Source organism: Myodes glareolus, chromosome 23 (assembly GCF_982192425.1).
Source record: "Myodes glareolus chromosome 23, mMyoGla1.1, whole genome shotgun sequence".
NCBI classification, from domain to species: domain Eukaryota; kingdom Metazoa; phylum Chordata; class Mammalia; order Rodentia; family Cricetidae; genus Myodes; species Myodes glareolus.
The window spans coordinates 43026108-43032255 of record NC_142048.1 but is presented as its reverse complement, the minus strand read 5'-3'; the positions used below and the strand labels follow the sequence as shown (position 1 = coordinate 43032255).

General features: G+C 35.9%; 1 pseudogene; it reads right to left on the bottom strand.

The window, feature by feature from the left end:
- Positions 1-4331: 4331 nt before the first annotated feature.
- Positions 4332-5012, bottom strand: LOC148118352 (peptidyl-prolyl cis-trans isomerase A pseudogene; annotated as a pseudogene).
- Positions 5013-6148: the final 1136 nt, after the last annotated feature.

The window sequence follows — 6148 nt, the reverse complement described above, 5'->3', positions numbered from 1 at the left end:
AAGTTTTGGAATTTTTCATCTCACAGTAGAAAACTGATTTAAAAAAAAAAACAAGAGCCAACTTTTCAATGGAACAACTGGAGGCAAAAGTGGCCCTAGTAGAATATGTGTGATTTTCAATCCATGGGGTCCACTGAATACTTTGCCCTTGCAGGTGAAGGGGAAGATGGAACTCTCCAGTTGCTTTGTTTTTTTCATTCTTTCTTTTGCTCTTCAAAGCTTCTCTTCCTCACCACCCACTGCATGGTAGGTAGTTGTGCATATGTTCCTGGAGATGCTTGTAAGAAGTTATACTAGAAATCATTGGCTCTCCTAACAATTGGGATATACATTTTGACTGGAGTTTAGATATGTAGACAGAAGACATTGTTACAATCTCTCTTGTAGTAATAAGATTTTCCTTCTAAAGTAGTGTGACCAAGCCAGGGGACTTAAAGATCTCTGCCTTTGTGAAATATTCCAAAGCATCAGTTTGGTTATATTTATTTAGAAAGTTGATACCTATGTTCAAGGAATAGGACAGAAAATACTGAAGGATTCCTAAGTCTTATCTTAGTATTGTATTTGGCTTGGAGATGGATCAAGGTCATAGAAGGTAGAAAACAAAAGAAAAAGCAAAGCACTCTCAGTAAGAGAAAAATAACATGGGATCTCTAAATTGTTCAGTTTTCAACAACAAAATAACAGGTATACAAAGAAAAAATAAACCACAATTCATCCAAAGGAACAGATTAAATCAATAAAATATTTCCCTGAGAAAAGCTTGTTTACTAGAAAAGCACTTCCAAATAATTGACTGAGAGATGCTCAAAGAACCGAGGGAAGACTTAAAGAAATTCAGAAAAATAATGTGCTGAACAAAATTGAATGAACAGATGGAAAACAACTCCTAAGAAAGAGCCCCAAAGGACATTCTTGAGATGAAAATTACAATAAGTGAAATAACAGAGTCAACAGAGGGACACAAAAACAGGCCGAAGAGGGTAGAAAAGTTAGTGCCAAACCCAAGGCATTGGAAATTATTGGATCTGAGGAAAAGAAAGGTAAAGGTTTGAAGAAAAATGAGTAGAAATCACAGGACTGTTATAAAAGCCACAGTAGTATAGTGTGAGTTAAATACTAGAGGGTAGAGATAGTATTTGAAAAAATATTGTCTTGTTAAAGATTTGATGAAAGGTATAAATGTAACTGTTCATAGAGTCTAAGAAATCTTATAGGATAAGCTTAGTCAGTCAGTTGATATTCAAACAGTTGGAAACCAAAAATTACTGATTTGTCCCTGTAAAAACGAGGTGATAAGATGTGACCAATACTTAGCATCAGAAACTTTTGAGGCTATAAGACAATGAACTGTACATTCAAGCTAGTTACAATAAGTAAAATAAATAAATAAACCAGGCACAAACAAAGCAGTCAGCTGTAAATTCTATATCTAATAAAATCTTTTTTTCAAAAGTGAGAGAAATTAAATTCCTAGATAATAATAAAAGCTTAGGAATGGTTTAGAACCTAAAAAGATTCCTGGGGGTGTAAACTGAAAGATATTACACTATGATTCAAAGAGATACAAGGAAATAAATTCTCAGAAAAGATAAGAATGACAGTAGTGTCTAAAGCTAGGTTTACTGTAATATTTATACTGTAATATTTACAAAGTCATTTTTTTCTATTTATCTAAAAATTGTTATACTGAAAAATTAGCCCCACAATAAGTATTATTGTAATATTGGCTTATAAATGTACATTTTTACTAGTGAAGAGATTAATAGTATATAAAATAATGATTAATTTACAGTGGATTCATAATGAATAAGGCTATAATTTTCTGACATTTGCTATTGAAATGATTGAAGACAGGGCTCATCAAGAAGAGTTGGAGTTAAGTTAATAAAAATAACATTCAGATCATCGCAACTTTTGCATGTGAACTATAACCCTTATGGTAACCATGAAGAAAAGAGTTGTAGAATATATATAAAATGACTTAAAATAGAATCCCAACATTTCACTAAAAAATTAGCACACTACCAAAGAAGGCAATAATAAAGGGAATGAGGGACAAAAGTATGTAAAAATTTCAGAAAATACATTGCTAGTACCTTAACACTACCTTAATAGTAATTACAATAAATGGACTAATTTCTCCAGTCAAATGACAAGATTCTTACTATAGGTTAAAAACAAAATCGAGAAAGACAAAATATGATCTAGGCCATGTATGAAGGCAGACATCTTTAATCTCAGCAATCCAGAGGCTGAAGCTAAAGAACCGGGTGCTTGAGACCATCATAGGTCACATAGCAGAACCTTCACACAAGAAGAAAAACCATGATACAATAATATGATGTGGTGTTGTTTGACTCTTCATGTCCTCCACAGGCTTGTGTGTGGCATGCTTGGTCCCCAGCTGGTGGTGCTATTTTGTAGTTGGAAGAGGAACTTGCAGGAAACCAGGAAAGTTGGGAGCTTGGGAGACATGTTTAAAAGTTAGATCTAATTTCTACTTCCTTCCTTTCTGCTCCCTGCATGTTCAAAGATAGACAGCCTCTGTCATATATTCCCATAGCCTTAATGTTCTGCCTTGTGGTGGACTCTTAGTCAATAGAAACCTTTGGAATCATGACCCAAATAAATCACTTCTTTTTAAGTTGTTTATCAAAGGTGTTTTATTGCACTGACACAATTCTAATGCCTGTGGTCTGTAAGAGATTCTCCTTAGACCCAAAGTTACAGAGTCCAAGTGTATATATGCAAATGAATACTACCTGCAAATACTGAGCTGTCTATGCTAGTGTCAGATAACTTATGCTTAATGAGGAAAGTTTATGACAAACAGAACGTTCATTATAAATTAATAAAAGTCTTACTATCACAAAAATGTATAAAAATCATAGATCTTTAATCACTTAAAAGAAACATGACTCACTTTAACATGAACGTTTATTCTGGGAAGAAAACTGGGCAGAATCATTCCATCAGCTTGGGAACTGATCAAAATAAAAAGGAACAATGTAGCTGAGCATAAGCAGTCATCCCACTCTACTTTCCCTGGCCAAAATACAGTGCGACCAGCTGCCTCAAGGTCTTGCTGCTGTAATGTCTTCCCCATTGTGGTAGACTGTACTTGGGCATTGTGCAATAAAATTAATCTCCCCCAATAAAACCACCTTTAAAATAGTAGCTTATATCAGGGTATTTTTTCCACACCAATAATAAAAATAATTTAGGGAGTGATGATCATTAATATAAACATGTACTTAAAATAATAAATTTTTCATTGTGTATATTTTCCACAAAGACTAAATCAAAATAGAATACAGGAGAAAAGTTGGCAGTAACAAATATGGACAACTATTTTTAAACGGAATATTGATATGTCATAAATAGAAGAAGACTGACAACTGGAAACATTTGTTTCTTTAACATGGTGCAAATTATAATATCATTATTCATTGGAATAGTATAACAGAAAGGTAGATGCAGAAAAAAAGAGTGTTCCATAGAATAAACTCTTGAGTAGACAACAGTGAGTGTAATTTGTTGTAAGATAAAGTAGAAAGAGTTGATCCTAGATGTCAACAACATCTACAACATAGAAAAATGCTTAAAATAATAGCAGAACCTGTGGTGGATTAATAACTAATGGTTGTATAGGGCTTACTGGATGCCAGACATTGTTCTAAATAGCATGTATAGTAAAAGATAAGAGCGAAAGTCATAGATACAATACATATGAAGTTTTTTGCTTATTTTTTTTTCATACAACCATAGGCTACAAGAAAACTAAGGGCATAGAGTCCTGGATTCTTCCTGAAGCATGCAGCCTGGTCTAAATAGTTTTATTCACTGTTTTGATCAGGAAACTGAGGTTATGATAAATGTGTGAATTTACCTATAGCCATAAAAGCTTATTATTAAAATCTGATATTTTGCAACAATGCATAATGGAGAAAAAGGATCTCCAACAAGTTGTGCTAGGAAAACTGAATGTCAATATGTAGAAGAGTGTAGACCTGTATGTAGTAGGGGGGCACTTGTTTGTTCCTGGATGCTCAGCCCTAAAATAACCACACCTAAACTGTATTAATTAAACCACTGCTTGGCCCATTAGCTCTAGCTTATTATTGGCTAACTCTTACATCTTAATTTAACCCATTTCTATTAATCTGTGTATCACCACAGGGCTATGGCTTACCAGGTAAAGTTCTGGCATCTGTCTCAGGCAGGGCTACATGGCTTCTCCTTTACTCCACCTTCTTTCTCCAAACATTCAGCTTAGTTTTCCCTGCCTAGATCTATTCGGCTAAGCTACTGACTGAAACAGCTTCTTTTTTTTTTTACAGTTCTTACTTAGTTTTTATTCATAATCATAAACTTAACTCTGCAGTCCAGCTAGACTTGAAGGGGAATGAGGAAAATATGGAACCCAAAGAACTTCAGTGAGAGCAGAGATTACAGGGTACTGCGAGCAGATGGGGCTGGGGTGCTCTCCTGAGCTACAGAAGGAATGGTCTGGTGGGTAAGAAGTCAAAAGAATTAGAGTTGTCCACAGTCAGAAATGGTGATCTTCTTGCTGGTCTTGCCATTCCTGGACCCAAAACGCTGCATGGCTTCCTCAGTGTTCATGCCTTCTTTCACCTTTCCAAAGACCACGTGTTTGCCATCCAGCCACTCAGTCTTGGTGGTGCAGATAAAAAACTGGGAACCGTTTGTGTTTGGTCCAGCATTTGCCATGGACAAGATGCCAGGACCTGTACGCTTCAGGATGAAGTTCTCATCCTCAAATTTTTCTTCCTAGATGGATCTGCCGCCAGTGCCATTATGGCGTGTGAAGTCACCACCCTGGCACATGAATCCTGGAATAATCCTGTGAAAGGAAGAACCCTTATATCCAAATCCTTTCTCTCCAGTGCTCAGAGCACGAAAGTTTTCTGCTGTCTTTGGAACTTTGTCTGCAAAGAGCTCGAAGGAGACGCGGCCCAAGGGCTCGCCATCGGCCGCGATGTCGAAGAACACGGGTGGAGTTGACTATGGCTGCAGCAAGCGGCGAGAGGGGACAACGGCGTCTGCAAAGCGGCTGAAACAGCTTCTTTATTAACCAATGGCATTCACAGCATACAGAGGGAAATCCCACATTACTTATATTTATCAGCCTGTAAAAAAAATCAACTCTAAATAGATCAGAGACCTCAAACTGCTAGAAGAAAATACAGGTAGTACCTTATTGTATTTCAGTGTAGGAAAGGGCTTTCTGAAGGGTATTTAATTTGCTCAGGACTTCAGGTCAACATCAAAAAAATGGACCTCTTAAAACTGAAGTATTTATTACATCAATGGAAACATTAATGAGCAAAGAGGAAGCCAGGAGAATGGAAGAGAATCTTTTTACCATCTTTGTATAAACTAGAGAATTAATATTCTGAACATCTAAACAAATGACACACAAAAAATGGCCTGATTGAGAAAAAATGGATAATGGTTATGAATATAGATTTTTCAAAAGAAGAAATAAAATGGGTAATAAATGCCTCAAAAATGTTCATAATGTTAAACAGTGATCAATACATAGTTTTATATTATTTTAAAGATGTTCAGCATTCTTATCAGTTAGGGAAATAAAAATTAAAACTACTTTGAGATTTCATCTTATACCAGTCAGAATGGGTGGGAAACACTGATGAAGAGAGAGAAAGGAGGCATAAAGAATATCAAAAATGGTTGAGAAAGCCACAAAGTAAACATTATTTTATGTTTACTTTAAAATACATGACATACACATAATTAGACATATTTGGGGATAATGCACCCAGACAGAGTCATGGACTAACTAAAAGAAAACCTGATAACAAGTTTAGGAATGTCCATTCAGGTTCCTGGTCAGGGGAGTCCAAGAGACTCCCCCAAACAATATAGGTTATTGTCCTTGCCATTGGTTTCCTCTAAGAACTTGATGGGAAGATGCTATTGCTGAAGACACTGTGAATTTGGGCCACGGGACTTGGAGAAATAAAGCTGTAACTGATCTGGAAGTTTCCTCTCTTATCATATCAGCAGGTCCTGTGCAAAGGAGAGGAAATCAGTAGATGTAAAACCTATGAGCCAAAATAACTGGACAGGCAAGATATACCCAATAGTGCAGTGATGGTAC